Consider the following 23,452-nt stretch of genomic DNA (forward strand, 5'->3'; position numbering starts at 1 on the left):
TGCCCTCGGCATGTGTGCTGTGGCACATGCGCACTGTGCCCCCTGCACAGTCATTTTTAGCTGAGATAAAAGAAAACTTGAGAACAATCATTAGCTGCTTTTATGAGTGGAGCAGAGCGGGTTGATTGTGCGATGCTCGGATGTGGTCTCCGCCTTCAGGATGTGTGCTTCTTCAGTGACAGGACTGCCCTTGACATAGCTTTGGTTCTGGTAGCTGTGTTTGGGATGGTCAGCTGTGTTGTGAGTATATTTAGCTTATGCTAAATGCCCCTGGGAGGACAAATATCATCTGCTTTCAGTTTAATTGTGTTTGGGCATGGTACATTTTTTCCAGATGAATAAATATTAAGTTTTTCCCACTTCCTGAGAAAATTAGGGTTGAATTTGAAGCACAAGCTATCAAACATATTTTAAATCACATGAAAATGGAATTTAAGGAGTGATGGGAAGTTTACAAGAAATTTTAGAAACATATTGCTCTGTGAAAATACCAGATTTTGGATGAAAAATTGTCTACAAAATCTAACAGACCAGAAATGATTCTCATCAGCATGAATGATTAGCACAGCTGACCAGGGGGTTAGAAATAGTGTCTAAGTAGTGATATAACTACACAATATCTTCTCATAACATTTAAAACTTTTCAAAGTTGTGTTTGATCCAGATGTTTGCAACTTCTATAGCTTTAGGAGTACATAAACTTTGAAATTTGCATATTGAAATATAAAGTATTTTAAGCATTATCATTATCATAAAAAATTTACTTCAGGCTGCTGAAGAGATAAATTTAACCAGATGCATTTATTTGTTTCTTCATAAAGTATAAACTTCTCAATAGAGTTCTTAAAGGAAAAGTTAAACCCAAACAGAAATAGATTTAGGACGATTACATATTCTACTTTGTTCATACTTGGTGGTCTTTCTATAATTGCTCCAAGATCAACGGCTTCTAACAAATGTTCAAGACCTCAGACTTCCTCAAGCCACTCCTGTATTTTTCTTCTTCATCCTATTTCCTTTCCAAAGTCATGATGTAAAGTAGGAATGCACATAGCAGACTGCTTTGAATGTGAAATTCAATGCCCCCAGGTGCATACGGTTGAACAATTGGTGCCCAGTGCTGGCGCCATTTTGAGAGGTCATGGGACATTTAGGACTGTGGTCCAGCCAGTGTAAGTCAGTTGCTGTGGGTGAGCCTTGAAGGCGATAGCTCCTTTAGTACTTACCTGAGCTTTCTGCTTCCTGATCAGTCATGATGTGAACCTATGCGTCTCACACTTCCTCCTTCACAGGCGGCATCACCCCCCTCCCCTGCCTTCCCTACTAGTGGACTGTATTCTAGGAAGCTATGAGCCAATAAATCCTTCCTCCATTAAGCTGCTTCTGTTGGACCTTTGGTCATGGTAAATGAGTAAAGTAACCAATGCAAACTTAATCCCCTTTCTCACTGTGTTGCTGTGAAGAGTAAAATAATATTTCTCATAGTTCTGGAGGCTGAAAAGTCTAAGACCAGGGTACCAGAGACTCTGGTGTCTGTTGAGGGCTACTGGTTTCCTTGAGTTTCACTTAGAAGAAGGGACTAGGGACAGGGGATTTAGTGTCCTGTGTGGTTTCTTTTATAAGAGCCTTTACCCCACTTAGGAGGGACAAGCTCTCATGATGTATTCATCTTTCAAAGGCTCCACCTCTGTGTACTATTGTATCAGACAGGAAACTTCACATACATTTGGAAGACTGAAAATACAGACATAGCCTATAAAATTTCTCTTTATATATATGTACATGTAATTCTTTTACATATAATATTTACAATATTGAATATGTGTGATGTGTGCATGCATGTGTGTGTGTGTGTGTGTACTCTTGTGGAAATCAGAGGACAGCCTATAGAAATCAGTTCTTTCTTATCCATCCCCACCTTGCCTGCTCTCCCATTAGTGGCAGAGACGAGAATGGGTAGAATCGAGTGTGTTTCAGGTACAGTGCTCTGTGACTCGATTTGAAGCTTGTGCAGGGGCTTAGAGAAAAGACAGAATTCTCCTGGCCTGTGCTGGTAGCTTTTCAGCCAGCTTGGTTCTCTGCAAGCTGTTGGGTCTGATGCTGGAGAAGGACCCCACAACAGGCCAGCACATTCACTTGCTATTTTATCCCACCCCCATAAATTCTTAAAGCCTGAAACAGAGCTGACTCCAAATATTTTAAATGTATAAAGCATTGTGGATTTACTTCATCCAATTCCAAATCCTAGCAATGAAACATTTTCAGAATGTCATTCTGAAAGTTAGGATATGTTTGGATGTCACCAAAGTAACTTTGAGTCGAAGGGACAACCTATAAAAACCATCTAGTACTTTTTTTTCAGTTCTAAATTTGCTTGGAGAGATCACTTTTCTTTAAACCAAAGCTTTTCAATAATATCTCCTAAATGTATAGACTGTGAGTAAGAAAGTCACAAAAGTCTGTTTTAAATCAGAATTATTAGTTGGCTGAAACTAAAAATAAAGTAATAGCTGTCACTTCTGGAACACACAGAGGTTCAATTGTCTGCCCCACTGAAATACATGACCTCTGTTCTGTAGTCAGCGGGATAAATTGGTTCACTCTTGATAAAGCTCTGAATCCTGTTGCATCTGAATTCAGTTCTCCGTCGAGGCTCAGAAGAGCCTTTGGTGTGTTGACAGAGATGGCAGAAGAGCCTTTGGTGTGTTGACAGAGATGGCAGAAGAGCCTTTGGTGTGTTGACAGAGATGGCAGAAGAGCCTTTGGTGTGTGATGACAGTGGCAGCAACTGACATCAGCAAACCCACAAACACAGAAATTAGCAGTTATGTGTCCTAACATGTCAATTGAGTTACCTTTTCATGTTGAATTATTACATTTGGTGTTTTAAAAAAATCAGGAAGGACCTTTAGACATAAAAACAATTGTACTGTCTCTGCGACTTTTATCCCCAATAAAGATAGCATGAATGCTTATTAATTCAATGATGTCAGTTGGGGGTTTTAAAGCAGATCTTCCCAGAGGACTTTGGCCTTCTTGATAGCTTTGAAATTATATTATAGAGATCTATTAGGTTGTCTAGACGGATGGCCCCAGAGGTATTAAAATGCACTGTCTTTGAAGAGAGAGTTTAAACACCAGACATGTGTCCATTAGTGATGAGACCTGTAGACCACATCTGCCTCAAAGTTTTCTTCCTCAGACTTGCTGAGTTAGTCTTCCCCCAGGATGCTCACATGGATCATTTCTTTCTTCTGAGACTCTCCTGCCCTATAAATATTGTCAACTCTCTGTGCTTGGTTATCTGCCTTTACCATGGGATCCTGGGATGAAAAATAGGCTTATTCAACAGGACGTTTTACCCACTGAACCGTCTACCAATCCTTATTGACTTATAAAATGTATATATGTATAAGTGTGTGTGTGTGTGTGTGTGTGTGTGTGTGTGTGTGTGTGTGCATGCATGCGTATTTATGCAGTATGCACATGGAGGTCAGAGAACAACCTTAGATGTCATTCCTCAGCAGCCGTTCACCTAGCTTTCCAGCCAGAGTCTCTCATTGGCCTGTAACTCACTAGTAAGCTAGGCTGATCCCAGCAAGCCTCAGAGATCTGCCTATCTCTGCCTCCCCAGTACTGGTTTACAAATATGTGCCATCATGGCTTTTAAATGTGGACTCCTGACTTAGAACTTGGGGGCTCATGCTTTTAAGACTGTTCCCATCACTAATGGACATGTGTCTGGTGTTTCAACCCTCTCCTCAAAGACAGTGCATTTTAATACCTCTGAGGCCACCCGTCTAGACAACCTCATAAACATCCATGCTACCTTTATTGGCTCCTTACTGGCTGGGCTATCTCCCCAGTGCTGTGGACTGATCCTCTTGTGGTTTCTCACTGGTTTTGTACATATGTAGAAGGAAGCTCACTTGGATCATGTCTTATTCTGAGACTCTTCTGCTTTGAGAGTCTAGCCAATGCTCTGAGCTTCGTTATCTACTTCCATCATGGGTTCCTGGGATAAAATCCAGCTCACCAGGCTTATTCAACAGGACCTCTTATCCACTGAACTATCTATCCTTCTGTATTGACTTTTTAAAGAAAAAAATATATAGATAGATATAGATAGGTAGATAGATAGATAGATAGATAGATAGATAGATAGATAGATAGATAGATAGATAGTGTCCTTGGATTTTAGGAGCTGGCCATGAGAGTCCCTCTACTCCAGTCCTTTCTCTTCAATGCTTTATGCCTTTCCAAGAAGCCTGGAAACATTAAGAAGTCAATCCCAGACTCCCATGGTATTGGCCTCTGTCTTTTGTACTACTTTTTGTTCTGCAATCCTTTCCCAAAATGCATTAGTGGCTAAGCAAATCAAGCCTTCAGCAACCCCTCTAACAAGGTAAGGATGTGCCCTATAAGGAGTTTTCACTCACTTCCATTATGTTGTATGTTTCCTTCAGATCCCTTCAAATCTGGTCCCGTGGAGCCACCTGAAAGTGACAGCCATAAAGTAAGTGAGCATTTAGACTTCTCCTCTTAGCTCCACCTGGGAACGTGGGTTTCGTTCAATGGCTTTCACAGGAGTCATTTTGTTCAAATATGTTATCAGTGCAGCATAAGAAATGGGGGTTTTATGTTTAAGAGAGACACTAAGCCATCCCTTTAAAATCAACAGAACTGATAAATGGACAGAGATAAGATAAACAGAGCTCAGATTATCTCCTAGGGAACACTCAGCAACCTCCTCTGCCATGTTAAGTTGGATCATAGGCCAAGCGGTATTTCAGGGGTGCCAGGCAGACATTACAGCAGAGTCTGGCACTTACTGGGTACATGTATGCCTTAAGGATGTACAGAAGGATTGATTGATCCAGCAGTTTGAGATAGCAGGTCCTTGAGCCCTCTGACCCCTACGGAGAGGCAATGAGGAAGAGTGGGGGAGGTGCCAAATCTGAATCTAGATGCTCGACTGCTCTCCCTGGCTCTCCTACTTAGTGTATGTGCACATGCCGGCTCCTCTCTGTGACTTGGTTTTCTCATTCTTAAAATGGATCTAATAGTACTGGCTTGCTTGGTGATACAATACCATTACAATAATTAACTAAGCTTGTATTTGTGCAAGGTCAGGTGCATAGTAATCTCTTTCTAAAAATGCTTGTAGTGTGTGTGTGTGTGTGTGTGTTCTCTGTTTTGTTTTGTTTTGTTTTTTAAGACGAAGTCTTACTCCACATCTCAGACTGACTCCAGACTCAGTATGCAGCTCAGCTGGCACTGAACTCACAGAAATTCTTTTGTCTTTACCTATTAAGTGCTGGGATTGTGGGTGTGAGCTACCATGTCCAGAAAAATTAATGAATATAGTTATATCTGTGGCTCCTATGAGGAGATTGAAGCACTGGTTCATTTTGGAAGCATTGACACCCTTGTAACAAGGTGCACACTGCTGCTCGGACCCTGGTTTGCAATTGTGTTCTGCATTAAAAGTCAGGTTTCTTGGAGAAAGGGTTGGTTAGGACAAGGGCAGGAAATATACAAGGTGAGCTAGGAGTATCCAGCAGCACCAGAAGGAGAAAAACAAAAAACCAAAAAAGACAAAGAGAAGCACACACACACACACAAATGTGGGACCCATTTGCAAGAGCTCCGCACAATAAATAAAATAACATTGAACTATAACCTAGAGTGAATGAAACAGAACTACACTCATGTGAAAGATTGGGTAGATAAATACATAAGCGATGGAGCCCCTGCTCCCTCCCCCCAACCCTTGCAGAAGAAGAATCCCAGCTGGTTCACAGACAGGAGGCAAAGCACAGGCTACACAATGATTTTCTTCCATCGAGTGCAAAATGGGAAGGGTGAAAAACTATGGTAGAGCCTGACAAATGCTACTGGAGATAGGAGTGTTGTCTGCTCTGTAGAACTGAGACCAGAGCTTCATCCCTGCCAGGCAAGCTCTCTCTGTCTCACCTCCCCAGGGAACTGAGGTTCATGTCCCAGTGACCTGCCACGTTACCAAGAGGAATCTGATCTATGTAAGAAGGGCGTTTTCTTTACCTTTGTGGTTTTTTTTCTTGTCATGTTCCCTGACACCAATCATGAGGAAAATATAAAACAGATTCTAGTATTTGCCTATTCTAAATATTTGGCCAGCACTCTTCAAAATCATCAGTGTGATTAAAAGCAAGTGACGTATAAGAAATTATTTCAGGCAGATGCCTAAGTCAACATTGTGACTGAATGTCATGTAATATTCCGGGTTGACTCTGGGACAGAACCAGGACGTGGACAGGACCTATAATGGGATCCAACGCCCTCTTCTGGTGTGTCTGAATACAGCAACCATGTACTCTGGAAATAAAATAAATAAAATCTTTTTTAAAAGAAAAAAATCACTTTGGCGTGTAATTCATTTGTGTGTCAAGACTCCTACCTAGAGGAGGATATTCATCAATGAACTTTAAGACAAAATGCACTGTATACATTTATAAAGCACTCAGCTGCATTCTTGTCCTCCTGGAAGGACGAGCCAGCTGGGTGTGGTGGTGCAGATCTGTAATCTCAGGACTCAGGAGGCTAAGCCAGGAGGATATTGAGCTCAGGATCTGTCTGGCTGCAGGAGGACCCATCTGGAAAACAAAATTACAAACAAGCAAACAACAACAATTAGAAAAAAAGAGAACAAAAATAATTCTCAAAGGCAAAACATAATTGATTGAGTGCAACGAGAACTGGGATTCGATCTGTTTCTTCTACATCACAGTGGCAGACACCTGACAGAAAAACTAAAGAGAGGAGATGTTTCTTAAGGCTCTTGGATTCAGAGAGATAGCAGTCTAGCTTATCAGGAAAATCGTTGCAAATGGCCCCATCTGTGGAGGCAGGAATGTCGGGGGGGGGGAGGGGACAGTAGTTACCTGCTACCGATCATGTAGCACAGAAAGCTAGCTGGAACCAGGGTGTAATTGCCAAGGACCTGTCCTGATTGACCTAAAACTGTCAGGGAGGCCTTACCTCTTAAAGACCCCTATAGCCTTCAAACAATGAGGGCTTTCTGCTCAGGACATGAGCCTGTGGGACATTCCAGATCCAAACTATAACAAAACCCATGTGTTTTGTGCTGTCTATTGCTACATAAAAATCTACCGCAAATACAGGACTTAAAGTACCAAGTCTCCCACTTTCTTTGTGACTGCCCCCTGGACAGATTCTCATCTAGGAACCACCGAGTACTCTTTGATCTGTGGCATTTTATAGCCCTGTCTCCACAGGACAGCTCATTGTCTCAAATTCAGCAGAAGACAGTGAATGCTGTAGCCTGCTAAGTTGGATTCTAACTGCCAAGCAGTTAGGGAGGTATCGATCCAGTTGGAGATGCCATAGTTGGCTGAAGGTAAATGATTGGCTCAACCTTGCACTTCACAGGCAAGGATCGCACTGGTGTGGATCAGTGGGAACCACCTGAGGGTGTGTACGCATATTGTGATATGAGAATTACATGTCCAGGCTATGAGTCGTGGGATGTTGGGATCTCCACCATGGACGGACAAACTTACAAAAGGCAGAGTGCATGGGATGTGCTGGCTGCCTGCTTTCCAGCAGATTGTGGCTAGAGGTAAACAAATGGGTTTTACTCCACCCCCACAACACAGAAAAGTCATCAACGTCCTACAACGCTCCTCAAAGTTACCAAGATGAGGGTTGGTGTTATAAGAAGAGTGAGGAGTCAGAACAAATATATAGAGATAGTTCTTAAATATATCAATATTTCTCTGACTAGCCTTTTTTCTAAAGCACATAAATTTGCACATAAATATGCTCTTGACTCCATGGCAACCATGTTTGTGAATTTTAAAAGCTCACTTCCTCAAAGTTCAGATAATAGAATAATAGCATTGCTAGCTTTTCACGGTTATTCATTTTAAGGCTACTTGGTGTTTTTATACTTTCATTTTAAACTTCTGTTCACTGACAACTAATAAATAGGACGATACCATTGAAGTTGTATGCATGATGCTTATAAAATTTTGGCTTTTGTATGTATTAGATACTCATTTTTGCAGACTCCTTATTATGAATTCTGAGTCCTTATAAAACATCACTCCCAAAAATGTGGTATTACTATGCTGTCCACTGATTACTGTAACCACCACCTGCATAGTTGGCATCTCATTTGTTTGTTTCTCTCCTCTTGGTTTGGTGGCTCCTTATAAAGTCAAATCATCTCAGAATCCCTACTTCGTATTTAGGCATCAGAAGTGCACCTGCCCAGCAGCTGCTTGCCTGCGTTGAACTTAGGACTCTGCCAGCATCTGTGGGTGGGTTTGGATAACACGATCATGGAGCCTATGACATAAACAAGGGTCAGCTCTTCAGTTGCCATGAAGGGGTGGCCAAGGGTGGCTAAGCTGAGGCCAACGGGAGCCACAATGTGCTCACTCAGTTAAGACACCTGCAGGGAGCAGGGTTTTCAGTGCTCCCCGACTCCATTTTCTCCATTCCACATCCTCCCCTCCCCGCATAGTTTTCCTCACTCATTCACAGTAAGCCTCAGGCTGTAGGTGTTGGCTTCTCTTATGACAAGGGCTTTAAAGAGCTGTTGTTCAGAGGAACAGAGCTATTGGTGAAATAACTCATTTATCACAGAAAGGTCAAATTGTCCTTCCTTCCTTTGGAGTTGTTTTCTTTGTAGGAATTAAATAAAGGCGTCTTTTAGAAACATACAGACAATAAGTGAAGGTAAATACAAGTAACCTTTCCTGTTTGAGGCAAGGGAGAGGCCCAGGGCTGCATCTTCCTCAGTCTCCTCCCATGGAAGATCCTAGAATCTCTCTCAGCTCCTGATCTATGGTATACCGTAAACTCCTTCATGTGCTTCTGCACTGGGTGGTGCTTGGACCTGCTTGTTTCCTCAGATTTATTAGACACACATCTTAACATATAAATCTGGAGGCTCACCTCTTCCTGAAATTCCCGATGTGTTTAGCTGCTGGTTGCAGCAATGATCATTAGGTTTCATGTGGGAAGAGGAGGCTTTGCTTGGAAGCAGGGCACTATATGAGTCACACCTCCATGTAGTACATCTGCCGTCAGGTGTCTGTCCTGGGGGGATGCTGATGGCATCTTGCTCATCAGTGATTAAGTCCAAGTTGGATTTTCTTGTTCAGGAGGACCCCAGTAGCACCTGGATCTGGCTGTGTAGGCTTACATGGCAAAGCTAGGCAGGTGTTTACCAACTCATGTTTCCCCCCCTTTATCTCCTACTGCCTCTGAGACTGGTGTCTCCAGGAAAGCTAACATTACCTCCTCCAAGTCTGACCCCTCCTTTTCTGAGGTTCGGGTCACATGGAGATTCTGAACCCCCTGCCTGTCCACCTTTCTCTTACATTGCTTGTTGTTGGGATAGTTTCTCTCCAAGAGACAGAGTCTCTCCAAGATCCAAGACTACAAGATCTTCGAAAGTAAGAATACTGAATCTTGCTGTGTTGATAACCCACAGTGCTATGCTTAATGTCCACAGAACTCAATGCCATCTGGCCTCATCCCTGATTTTTTTCTTAACTCAATCTAACTCTGTAAAATGGAGCACAATACAATCTTTCCATGTTTCAGGAGCACAAGGATGGGGTCAGCCAAGCATCCACACCTGTCTTTGGGACCACCCATCTTCCCTTTCTGCCTGTCCTGGAGCCTCCCTCTCTCTTCCCAGGCATCTCTTTTATATCTCAGCCTCTGAGTCCTCTTCTTGAGGAGGTTCCAACTGAGAGGTAGCCATTCTAAGTGAATCATGTGCTAAGAATCCAAACCCTTGAAACAGATGACTTCAAGACCCTAAGTCACACACTTTCAATGGTGAACTCTCAGACTCTGGGAAGGATGGAAATATCTTTATCCATCTGGCTCCCCTTCAATCATATCACAAATGCAGTTGCTCATGCTGAGAGCTATTTTAATAAAATGGAAACCTTAACTTCTACTGTCAGGATCAGATACCCTAGGAGAAGAATCAAACTGCACATGCAGCCAAGGCTGACTGGCACTGAGGTAGCCTTTTCTCTCTCCTGATCCTGGTTCTGGTCTTAATTTTCCTGCTTATTGACTGTCCTGGTCTATCTTCATCTATAGCACCTTCTTAATACAATCCATTGGTGCTATGAGAAGTCAATACATTGGCAATACAGCCTTCTTGGTACAATCAAACATGCATGGCATAGTTTTGTCAGTAATAAATTTGAGCAAGGCAGTTTGGAGGTCAAGGCCAACAGCAGGTTTACGAGCAAGAAATAGAGGCGGGTATTGAAAAACATCACAGAAGAGCACTTTCTACCTTATAGAAAACACAGCTGCTGGCCCATGGCTATGCTTGTTCATCCACAGGTACCTCCTTCATCCATGACTCATTCTTGAAGCACCTACTGGGGAGTGGTACACAGCCCAAGTGGGAGATGCCAGAGACAAAACAACACCAATTTAGTTTGGAGGTCTCATTGGTTTATCATTCTAGAGTCAATGAGCGTCTATTGTGTGAAATAGAATCAGTTTCCATCGGGATGAGCAGAGAAGGTTGACCTTGCAGTGGGGGAAGGCAGAAGGAAATAAGAATCAAAGGACAGCCGGGCTATTTCAGAGTTCCTGTTCTTACTAATCTTATGGGATGGAAATAGAGGGCTGACCTTATCATGCCTGCTCGTATAAACTGGTCTTTTCTTATTAGTTACTGTACAGAACCTTAACCATCATTCTTCTCCTCCTCTTCTTCCTCCTCCTCCTTCCCTCTTCTTCCTCCTCATCCTCTTCCTTCCTCTTCCTCCTTCTAACACATTGCAGGCTTCAGTTTGTTTACATAGTACTTAGCATGTACAAACTCTTATGAGCTGTTCTGTGTGCATTTAGTACGTGTGACCTCCTATAAACACTTGTTTACCATGCATCTTATCACTGCAGCTGAGGGAGAAAGGTGGCTCCCTCCTTGCTTGACACCATGTGTTGCCAAGTCTCTCCCTCTCCTGCAGTCTATGAGGCCTTCAAAGTCAGTGTCTGCTCAGTCTTAATACCCCCAAGCCACTGTAAAGAGTACATGTTTCGTCAACAGTAGCCTTGTTTGAAAGGATAAACAATTCTGGATCTTTCTAACAACACAAATGATTGTAAGAATTATATGAGAATGCCGTAGGAGATTATAGATGCATTTTCACTGCATGCAAGGATGGCACAGAGAAAAGCAGACATGCATGGCCTCCAGAATGCCATGAATCCTCCAAGTCAATGCTGTTAGGCTCAGTGAAGGAAGAAGAGGCTTGGAAAAGTTGCAACTGCCTCAAAATGATGGTCATGTTGCTTGGAAAGACAAAACGAACTCCCCAGCACAAGCACATAAAATTAGAAGGATGTAAAAGCAAGCCTGATGCCAAAAGGGAGAGGCTGGCAGATTGGAATGGATCCTCACAGTCACCTGGTGTGGGATTTCACACTTCTCTGAGCTTTTGTTCCATGATATTTGTAACTGAGTTTATCCCTATTTCCTTCTCAAAAGCAGTGTTTTTTATGGGTGGATGTTTTCTTTCTATAATTGTTTACACCTTCCCATCCCGCTGTTTACAAGATTGGTCTCTCACACTCTGCCTGGAGTGTTTTCTATTATTGTGAAGTTAAAATTGCCAAAGGATTTCTTTAAGCTGCTCTATTTGGAAAGCTGGGGGAGCTTTTCTGCCCTGCCGACTCTCAGCAGGCGCAGCAGCTCCCCCTGCAAGAGGCACATAGTTATTATGAACCTGTGACCAGCTGTGAGATTTTGCACATCCAAGTATGTTGAAGACTTGAATGTATCTGCTGTGTATCTCATTACAGATCATCTCACGTGGGCTGGTGCCCAGGGTTGAAGGAAATGGGACTCTTCAAAGCAGAGCCCTTGCTACCTTCCTCCCGGCACTGTGTGGGAAGTGAAGTCCCATTGCTTCCTTTCCCTTCTCGATAATCATCACATCTCCATCCATCTCACTCACTGCCGTGATCCTAGCATCCGTGTTCAGATGATGCTCTGCCTGTAACACAGTTATGGTGGCACCCAGGACGCACTGAAAATGGACACTGTAGATTTGACTTGATTTTCTGAAGCACAAAATCCAGAAAAGTACTTGAAAAGCACTTGCTTTGACTACATTTGATTTAATTCCATCTGTGATGGGTTTTTGTACCAAGAGGGAGAGACTTAGCCAAATTGGTAGAGTCAAGTTTGCCCCTGACCTTCTGGAGTTCCTTCTTATTTAAAAAAAAAAATTGTTTTTGTTTTTTGTGGGTTGTTTTTTTGTTTTGTTTTGTTTTTTGGTTTTTTGGGGGTTGTTTTTTTTTGTTTTTTGTTTGTTTGTTTGTTTGTTTGTTTGTTTTGAGACAGGGTTTCTCTGCATAGCTCTGGCTGTCCTGGAACTCTGTGTAGCCTTGGCTGTCCTGGAACTCATTCTGTAGACTAGGCTGGCCTTGAGTTCAGAAATCCACCTGCCTCTGCCTTTCAAGTGCTGGGATTAAAGGTGTGCACCACCACGGCCCGGCACAAATATTCTTAAATGGATGTGAAACAAGCTTCAGATTCTTAAAGAAAGACAGGTCACTCTTGCTAAGTTTTTACTGTTTCCCTGGATTCAGGGGCAGCTCAGCATTGCGCCATTTCTAACCCTATTCTATTTAGAGTCCTAACACTTTTGCATGGTGGATTTTCTGGATCCATTTGGATTTGTTTAAAGTTGTCCATGCCATCACTTATTGAGATTGTGACATTTTAAGCAACATCTAGTTCTGCACAAAGCAACCCCCCTGCTGGCTTCCCTCCCACCACCTGGTCTCATCCTCATGACAGTGTCTGCACTGTCAATTTCTGTCTCCATCTCAGGAAACAGTGTCCCTTTGTGTGACGCTCAGACATTTGGGAGTACCTCAGACACAGGCAGCTTTGAAACACTTGGAATCTCACCGGCTCTACAGTCATTTCTTAAAACACACGCTGAAGAGACCGGGAACTAACAGTTCAGTCGTGTACTTATAAAATGCTAAGCAGACATCTTCACCTTACGCTTAGTTTGACGATTTTCAGCTTCACAGTGGTAGGAAACCATCTACATTTACTAGAAATTTCAAATTTTGAACTTGGTTCTTTTATGTGCAACCATACTGAGCCACTGTGATGGACAGCAGTATGAACCTCATGGTCAGGACAGGAAACAACGCGTGCTCTGCAGCCTACAGAGCCGCTAGCAGTCATGTTCAGGGCATGAGGTAGATTCAATGCATCCTGACTCAAGATATTCTCCTTTTGTAATAACTTTATAACTCAATCATATGTTTAGGAACACTTACAGCTTTCAAGAAAACCCTATGAGATTTAACAACAGGTAGTCCTGTATAGTTAAGGAAGCAGGCTCAGACAAATTGAAGTTACAGATTACAACAAAAATAAGGTTGAAGTCCTTCCACTCTATCGTCTTCCACTCAGAAGCTTTGCATTTTATACAGGAGTAGGATACTCTCTTGCCTCTCTCCCTGCGGTGGTTTGATTGAGAAATGTCCTGTATAGGCTCAAGTATTTTGGTTCCCAGTTGGTGATGTTATTTGCAAATGGGGGTACAGCCTTGCTAGAGCATGTATTGGAGGAATGTCACTGGAGGCATGCACGGAGAATTTATTTTATTTTATTTTATTTTATTTTATTTTATTTTATTTTATTTTATTTTTTTTGCACGGAGAATTTATAACAGTACCCCCACTTCCAGTTTACTCTCTGTGTTTGCTGTCTGTGGTTGAAGATACAATCTTTCAACTTCCTGCCCCTACCACTATGCCTGCGACCTGCTGTCATAACTCTCCATCATGAATGGTTCTTATCCTTATAGAATCATAAGCCAAAATTGTATCTTCCTTTTGTAAGTCGCCTTTGGTCATGGTATTTTGTCACAGCAAGAGAAAAGTAGCTAACACACTTCTTACATTCAAAGGGAGCCACTCTTAACAAAAGAGCTTTCAACTACTCCTCTCAGTTGAGCATTACACTCCTCCTTGCAGGCCAGGAGATGGCCTGATGCCATTTAAAAAGCAAAAGCATGGACTCACCAATGTCATTGCAAAGGTGAAATTTAAGGAATGTAATCCCAAGTCATCAGCTAGAAAGTGGCTGAACCTGAACTGAAGGCCCAGGTCGTCTGACATCTGATGACTCGTGCTTCTCCTTCAGGTCTCTTCCATTCTGGAGGCACACAAGCCTGGGAGTCTTGGCCCAGTACCATCCATTTTTACGTATGTTAGAGCAAGCTTGATTAAACATTGAATCAGATTTTAAAAATTCTTTTTCTTGAGATAAACCCTTAACTCTTGTATCCCAGAGTGACCTCAAAGGCATGATTCTTCTGCCTCAGCCTCCAGAGTGCTGAGAGCTCTGGTCTGTGCTACAGTGCCCAATTTAGGTTAGATAGTTTTATTCCTGAAGGATCAATAACTGAGATGCATCATGGGGGAAATTAACACAGAGGGAAAGACACAGAAATTGCAGCAACTGGCCCAAGATGAAGGTCATGGCTAGTAAAGAATGCTGTCAGAAGCAGGGAAGGTGCCTGCCCAGGGAGGGGATGGGAGGACTCCAGGTAAGATGAAGTCAAGAAGGAACTCCAGGCGGGGCAGTGGTGGCACACACCTTTAATCCCAGCACTTGGGAGGCAGAGGCTGAATTTAAGGCGAGCCTGGTCTACAGAATGAGTTCCAGGACAGCCAAGGCTACACAGAGAAACCCTGTCTTGAGAAAGCAAAGCAAAACAAAACAAACAAAAAGGAAAATATCAAAAACCAAGGATATTTGCACTAAACATTATTTATCTTGATTGCCTTTGTTAGTGCTCTCTTAAATTTTGTGATTGGGATGGTTTGTCTCAATTGCCAACTTAATAGGACTTACACTGCCATGGAAACAAACCTCTGGGCATGTCTGTAAGGAATTATCTATGTAGATTAGGTTAACTGAGTGGGGGGAGCCGTCCCTAAATGTGGAAGGGAGCAGAAAGAGCTGGGCTCCTGGAACACACAAAAGGGAGAAAGTGAGCAGAGCATATGCTTCCCTCCCTCTTCCTCCCCCTCCCCTCCCCTCCCCCTCCCCCTCCCCCTCTCCCTCCCCCTCTCCCTCTCCCCCTCCCTCGCCATTTCCTCCCCTCCCTCTCCCTCTCTCTCTTTTTCTGTTGGTTCTTTATAAATTTCACATCATGCGCCCCAATCCCACTCATCTCCTTCTCTCCTCGTACTCACCCTCACCCTTGCAGCCTCCCCCAAACAGAGAAAAAAACAATCTCCTCCTGGAGGCTGTAGTGTGTTAGTGTGACCCATGGTATACACTTTTGTCCACACTTTGCTTGCAAATGTTGGTGACAATGAATTTCCTACAAGGCCTCTGGCTTCTGATATACTATTGATACTGGAACCTCACTGGGACTCCTCTTGGATATTCCATGACTGTCCTGTGTCATGGAGAGCTTGCAGTTTTAGGTCTGTTGAACTGACCCCTTTATGCATCCCAGCAGTTCATGAATGAGGTAGGTGTTGGGGTGGGCCAATTCAAAGCCCTGGGCCTGAGAGGTGTCTGAGCTGGTCAGCTGCCAGCTTTCCTGTTCTCACACACTCGGGGCTGGTTCTCTAGCTCTATCCTGCTGCCTAGATGAGGTGCTGTCCCCGACTGTTGCAGCTGCTGATGGACATGACCAGTTCTCCCACTCTCATGACCTCGGGCCCAGCTTTGCTGCCTGCCATACAAGGCAAGGGATGAGGGAAGGGTAGAGGGTGTCTCTCCCTCATCCATGCCTTCACCCAACCAACCAGAGACAGGGCCAGCACTTCCACACTCTTGACCTCAGGGCCAGCTCACACACAACCTCCAAATCCAAGGCCAGCTCTTCTGTGCTACCCAGGTGAGACGCAGGGCCTGCTCTCCCACTTTGATGACCTTGGGGCCAGCTCTCCTGCCTGCCATTGGTGGTAAGGGACAAGAAGGGAGGAGGGGGGTCATCTTTCCCTTGCCCATGTCACCTCATGGGAGCTATTTCTCTGATGCTCACACCCTTGGGGCTGGTTCACCTGTGTGCCCACCAGCATGGGTCAGCTCTTGTGCTACCCGGGTGAGGCTTCCATCTCTTCATGCCTTCTGACTTTGACACGACATGTCTAGTTGTCTAACACTCTTGCCACCAGGACTCCCTTCCCATGATGGACTCCCTGGACCTGTGAGCCAAAATAAATTCTTCCTTGTTTAGGTCACTTTTGTTACAGCAACTAGAAACTTAGCTATCCCTTTAACTATGGCAAGGGTGATTCACATCTGCTTGACTTCAACCTGACTCCACTCTGTACTGGATCACATGGAAAGTTCCAGAGACACCTCTGAGTCCAACTCCCTATTCCTTAGTTATTTATGACCCAATCTATGGTACTGTATTCAGTTTAAATATAAACTTGTCAAATTAAAAATATCTTTTTAAATGTTGCTGTTCTTTCTAATTAAGTGACTACAGTGAATGATATAATTTGGAAAGAAAGCATAAATATTTGCTCAGAGACAACTTTCAGGGCAGGTGACAGAGAGTCCACACTGGCAGCACTTTGGCTGCTGGCTTTATTGTTACCCAGGCTTGTTTTGTTATTGTTGTTTTTAGTCACTTATGGATTACTGACTTTGGATCTCAATGGTAGAGTTGAGTTGCGTTAGAGAACATATGCACTGTAGAGTTGAAAATGTTTACTGTCTTGTTCATTGCAACTTATGTTGCTGGTGTACTCTCATGTTCTTAGATCAGAATGTGGATTAGTAGCATGTGGAGACCCTGATTGTTTAGAGATGTCTATCATACAGAGGGCAGAGGCTTTTACAGAAACCAGCATAAGCCCCCATCTGCAAGAATCAGGTGATGAGAAAGGGATCCAGTTCAAAAGATCAATGGAGAGGCAACAGTGGCTGAGTGGAGTTCTCTCCGAGCCTAGCTGTGACTAGATGTCACAGAGATAAACGATGCTGATGTGAACATTGTCCATACCTGATAGACACTAAGCTTGTGAAAAAGTGAGTTCTTTATATCAGCTCCCAATGACTTGCTTATTTAATTACTTTAGTGGTTACTTCTTGAAAAGATTTATTTATTTCTGTGTGAGAGTGTTTTGTTTGTATGTATGTGTGGTGCCCGAAGAGGCCAGAAAGGGTCACTAGATGTCCTGGGATTGGAGTTACAGATGGTTGTGAGTTACCATATGAGTTGGAGGAAACAGAGCTCGGTCCTCTGCCAGAATGGTAAAGTGTTCCGCTGAGCACTGAGCCATCTCTCTGGTCTTTAATATGCTTGCTTCTAACTGACTCCCTTTAGTAATTCAGTAAATAGTTTATATTTAGCCCAAACTGTATTTGTCCCTTTAAAAGTGATCTAAGCTTAACTCTGAATGTGAACTAATGGACTTAGGTTGTGTCCTGAAGGTCCCCAAGGTGGCCACAGGGAGATGAGCTGAGGAAGACCAAACTGTGACAGGCTCTGAACACCAGCTGAGGAATAGGAACTCCAACCAGGAGCCAGGAGCGTCTTTGACCAAGAGAACAACACAGCCACACTTAAACCTTAGGATGCTCATTCGGTGGTAGTGTGTGGAGGTCAGAAATAAAGAGAACAGAAATAGTGGACCTAGTTGAAGTCAAAAGACTGGTAGGATTTGATGATGGTCTCACATCCATGGGTCCCAGGGATATAGACGGGAAGGCAGGCTGGTTAAGGAAGAACCAAGAGGAGGAAGAGGGAGTTGATGTGATTGTGAGTCCAGAGATGTCAGTTTCAACTGAATTTAGAAATGCTATGAAACATCCACAGAGAAACAGAAATGAGAGGAAGAGAGAGATAGAGGCATGGAAGGAAAAGAGGGACAGAGGCTGATGTAGGTAGAGATAAAGATTGTTGTTTTGTTTTGTTTTTCTGAGGAAAAAAATCATTACTAGGGCCATGGAGATAGAAATGAAGGGTGCAGGTAGCAACAGTCTCTGAAGAAACAGCTATAGTGGTTGTCAGGGGAAAAAGTAGGGAACCCAGAATTTAGTTTCGGATAGAAAAGGTCACTATTTTAGTGCAAAAAATTCCCATACAAACTTTCAACATACGAAACAACATTTAATATTGATCTAAAATTCACATTTAACTGAAAGTTCAATATTTTTATTTGCTCAACCTGGCAACGCCTGGGAAAGCACACACAGTCTTCAGGAAAAACCAGGATGTTGCATTATCGTGGAATCCAAAGGCAGAATGCAGTGGCGAGAGATGAGCAGAAAGGACGAGTCCATTGCTTTTGACAGTTTGGGAATCCAGAGGCAACTTGTGGAAAGCAAGTGGAGAGCTGGCCTCGGTGGATTTAGGAGTCAAGGTGTCAAGAAGAAATCCGTATCCTGTTAGGAAGCATGAGCTCACCCCTGCATGACTGAGCAAGGCTGAGGAAGAGCTCGGGAGGCAGATACAAAATGGGAGAGGAGTGATGGGGAGATGTGGGTGCCCTGAACACGAGTTTTACGACTAAATTGACATTTGCAGGAGGATGCTCCCTGTTCATCCTGTTCCTCAGAGCGCAGAGGAAGCAGATCTAGATGTGATTTTTAAGAGACTGAGACATAAAGCCCTCTATTTGCAGCTAGTTGTTGAGAGGGAATGAGATGGAGGGAAATTGTTGATTGTGAGGGAGATGATGAAGAATTCAAAGGTGCCTGTGCTCACGCATGAGGTGTGCTTCGTTCCCCTCCACTGCATTTTCTCTCTATTCTAGCAATCCATACAGACTCACAGTGGGCGGACTTGTTCACCGGGGAGAGGGAAGCAACAGCAACAGAATCCAAAAGGAGCTTACTTTTCTCTTGTATTAAACCTGAATATTCTGCCCTCTAAGCTATCAAGGTCATTTGTCCACATCCCTGGTCTAGGAATGGTACAGCAGGCATGCCTAGGGGCAGTCGTGTTTGGAGTCTTGTAGAGTCCTAATCTGGAGTTGTTCCCATCACACAGACTGTGTCTGTGGGAATGAGGGCCTTGCTGTGACACAGTTAAGTAACAGGGACTTGCAGATAGATGCACACTGGTCCCAATCACCTTTCTTTTCTCTAGGAACAACTAGAAAATCTGAAAAGGGAAAAAGATGTGATCAAGCCTGCAACTTCCCAGGCACTTTACCTGTCTCCTTGCAGGAGTCAGGGTGCCTTGTGCAGCCCTGGGAGGGAGCCATTACAGAACTGCAGAAAAGAGAGTCAGCAAGGGAGTTATTGGGTGGGTGTGAGTCTGCCTGCAGGGGAGCTCTTCTGCCTCCAGGTAACATTTTCAGTTCTGCTCTAAAGAATTCTCTCCCTTCTCGAGCCCCTCCCTCCCCCGCCATGCCACACACACACACACACACACACACACACAAGCACAAATGAAATTCTTAAAGGCGACTACTGCTGTCTGGTTATTTTTAGTATTTGATGTTAGTATTTATCAAGCTTTGCAGTGTTAATTTGTCCTCCCACTCATTTATCTTCCTGCCTCCTTGTGCTGGGCTTAGAAAAAATGCAGAAAGAAGCAGCAGCAGCAGCTGGTGACCTCTCAGAAATGTGTCCTAGAGAGAAGAGAGTAGATCTTTAAAGTCCGTCTTCCTCGTCTCTGCCTTGTAGAGAAGAACGATCTGGATTCTGTTAGCCAGGAGGGCAATAAAAACGTTGGTGAATGTAAACCCCTTAGAATGTCTGGGCAGCATGTTTAGTTGGGTCAAGAGCTCAGGTCACAATGCTGGATTAGGGAATCCTCACATACAGGAGATGTCCTGATGCTGAATTGGGTCAGAGGTCAGCTAAACAAGAAGCCTGAGGGAGGCAGATTCCAGAGGAGAGAAGAGTAAAAGGACCATGCAAACAGCTGGAGCTTGAAACAGGGAGAAGACTGGAGAAAAATTGGATCAGTCGGACTGGGAGGAGAAAAACCCCCCCGCACTGTAATAAACTCCACCCATTGCTTCTTCAACTTCCTGCTGGAGTGAAAGCCAAAGCAGAAATATTGCTCCATAGAGAGACTCCCAGAAGCCTTCTAACAGACGGCTACCTCCAGGCAACAGGGCCTCTCTTCTGTCCATCTATCTATTTAATTCCCAGGAAGCAAGCCGGAATGGTTCCCTTTGGTAACTTAAAGAAGAAAAGCATTACTTTGCTGTACCAGCCTTAGGGACGTGTTGGTGGCTGTGACATGGTTGGTTTTCTGTCAACTTGACACAAGCTTGAGTCATCGGGAAAGAGAAACCTTGGTTGAGAAAAATATTGCTAACAGATTGTCCTATAGGCAAGGTATTTTCTTGATTAATGACTGATATGGGAGGGCTGGGCCCACTAAAGAAGGTGCCACCCTCAGGCAGATGGCCTGCGTTCTATAAGAAAGCAGACGGAGCGAGCTATAAGGAGCAAACCGGCAACCATCATCCCCTTACGACCTCTGCTCCAGTTTCTGCCGTGAGTTCCCCATCCTGACTTCCATGATGGGACTGTGGTGTGGAAGTGTAAGCCAGGCTTCTTCTCCCCAGGTTGCTTTTAGTCGCATGATTTTCCACAACAGTAGAAGGAAAAGTGGCAATAGTGGTTATCTGATACATGAAGTCAGGAGAACCAGAGGAGAGAAGGTGCAGGATACGGCTGGGAAGGCGCTCGGAACAGTGATATGGTTGAGAATTATCCAGATTTGTCACAAGACATCCACACAGATTCAAGAGTCCTAATGAAATCTTAAGAACGACTCACACAGTGAGGTCCTCCCTAAGACATGTCATGTGCAGGAGCAGCTCTGCAGTACATTACCCACCAGAACATGTCAGCCAGAGCAGACATGGTTCCATGCTGAGTGGGAGCAGCCAAGTAAAATTCTACATTCAATGGGAATGTATTCAAAAATCTAAAGGAAAATAGTCATAGTCATATTGTCTGATGCACAAAAATCAACACGAATGACTACATTCAACAACCACTGGCGATAAAGACTCGGAACGGAGAGGGAAGTATCTTGAGCTACTCCTGCAGCTAATCTCTGCACGGCAGTGAGATACTGAATCCTTCACCCGATGACGATCAGGACCAAGGCCAGGACATCCCTCTCACAGCTCCCTCTCAGTGCTCAATGGAACAACGGAAATCTTACATTGCAGGGAAGCAGAAGAGAGGCAGTGACATCCTATCAAGCAGAGGGAGGGGAGAGTGCTCTTCCAACTCAGAGAGGCTACGGCAGCCTACTGGGAAAATCCATTGCTAGCTACAAAAATAAAAAATAAAAATAAATCCCAAACCAACAAATTAACAACCACCCTGAAAAAAATCCCTAGAACTGAGGAGTGGAGTTCATCAAGGTTACAGAATGAAAGAAAAATAATAAGAAAAAAAACCTGCAAATATCAACTACTATGTGCTAGTAATATATATGTGAATCCTGAAGTTAAGATTAAATTTCACTTACAATCACTTTGGGACATACAGAATACTTGCCTTGTTATTAAAAGCAAAAAAAAAAAAAAGGAACATATGGAATACTTACCTTTAGGTCTAAAATAGCTTATAAAATGTTTAATGCAGAGAATTACAAAATTCCAATAAAAATTAGAGAATATTTAAGTAAGTAAAGAAACATACTATGCTCTTCCTGGGATAGAAGACATAACAGAATAACTATATCATTGCTCCCCAAATTTATATTCAATCCTAGATTTCATGTACTTTTTATTTTTAAAAAACTCACAAAGAGCTCGAGTAATATAAGCAATATTTTTCTAATAATTAAATTAAAATCAAAATCCCTAAAGCCATGTTTCAAAGGAATAAAGTGAACCTGATTTTAAGATTTATATACACTAATCAATTAATATACAGTAATCAATGTGGCATAGGATCAGCAGAGGGCTGAGCACATTGACAATAAAGAAGTTCAGAAGACCTGGAAGTGATCATGAATAAGGAGTAGCTAAGTGTGTCAGTGTGCCAAAATAATCCAGTGGGAGAAATATTCTCTCAAACAAGTCACACTGGGGTACCTGGATATCTATAGGTTAGAAACAAAGATTTTGGGTTGGTGAGACAGTTCAGTGAGTAAAGATGTGTCTTAGTTAGGGTTTCTATTTCTGTGAAGAGACAACATGACCACAGCAATTCTTAAAAATGAAAATATTTGATTGGGCTGGCTTACAGGCCAACAGGTTCAGTCCATTATCATTATGGCAGGAAGCATGGTGGCATCCAGGCAACCATGGTCCTCGAACACGAGCTGAGAGTTCTACATCTTGATCCACAGGCAACAGAAAAAGACTGAGAGTCACTATGCCTGACTTGAGCTTCTGAGACCTTGAAGCCTCCCCCGCTCCAATGTGACACACTCTAACCAACAAGGCCACCCCCGAAGCATCTATGGGAGTCATTTTATTCAAACCACAGCAAGATGGTTACCACCAAGGCTGATGACCTCAGCTAATGGAACCATGTGCTGAAAGTAGAAAACCAACTCTAAGTTGTCCTCTAACCTCCACTTACGTGCTGTGTTTCAAACTTGTGCACATGTGTGCACGGACACACACACACACACACACACACACACACACACACACGGTAGACATGTAAAGACATTTACATGTCAAGACATGTAAAGACATTTCCTTTACAGTAGACATGTAAAGGAAAAGAGGGCTTGCATACAAAGTCTTTTTTTATATAATGGTGCTAAACCACAGGCCTTAATGGTGTTGCACTGGGCATTAAGTTTTATGGAGAGCAACACATCAGCCAGACCACAGCACTGGACCATGTCAATAGAAGCTCAGTGGGTGTGTGGGCTCAGTGCCATAGGATGAAATTGATCCTGGGCTGCTATGGAATTGTACCAACCTGGACATTTAAGTTGCATTTTCGATGACACATGCAATTGCTCAGTTTTTATCTGTTTATTCACCATGCTTGCTTTCCTCTTCCGTCGACCCTGCCTTCCTCCTCCAACCCTGCCTGTCTCCTCCGAGCCTGCCTTCCTCCTCCGAGCCTGCCTTCCTCCTCTGAGCCAGCCCGTCTCCTCCATGCCTGCCTGTCTCCTCCATGCCTGCCTGTCTCCTCCATGCCTACCTGTTTCCTCCATGCCTGCCTGTCTCCTCTGTGGTGTGCCCATGGGATCTATTACTAGCTTTGTTATTATCTTGGTTTTATGACCAATTCATAGCATTTCTTTAGACAATTTGAATACTTGTTTGGCCTGTCTTTTTTTTTTAACTTTGAAAATATTACTTTTCTTCAGGGGGTGGTGTGGGTGGACATCATGCACCTGCAACACACAGCACACAAGTGGAAGTCAGTGGACAGTTTTCTGGAGCTGATGCTCTCTGACCACCACATAGGCCTTAGGGATCAAAGCCAGGCCCCTGGGCTTGG

At 43.5% G+C, this 23,452-nt stretch overlaps 1 protein-coding gene across 8 annotated transcripts in view; it reads left to right on the top strand.

Annotated features, from left to right (window-relative positions):
* The window catches only part of Ncald (neurocalcin delta), a 432,610-nt gene that overhangs the window by 207,832 nt on the left and 201,326 nt on the right, over nt 1-23,452 (top strand). For 5 of the 8 annotated variants that reach the window (XM_021183094.3, XM_029469811.2, XM_029469810.2 and 2 more), the window contains exon 3: nt 4,467-4,516. The exons of the other annotated variants lie outside the window; for them this stretch is intronic. The gene's annotated coding sequence lies outside the window, so the exon portion shown is untranslated. The remainder of the gene's footprint in view (nt 1-4,466; nt 4,517-23,452) is intronic. 8 annotated transcript variants of the gene reach the window in all.

Source organism: Mus caroli, unplaced genomic scaffold (genome assembly GCF_978045245.1).
Source record: "Mus caroli unplaced genomic scaffold, Mus_caroli_1 scaffold_16, whole genome shotgun sequence".
In the NCBI taxonomy this organism is placed as follows: domain Eukaryota; kingdom Metazoa; phylum Chordata; class Mammalia; order Rodentia; family Muridae; genus Mus; species Mus caroli.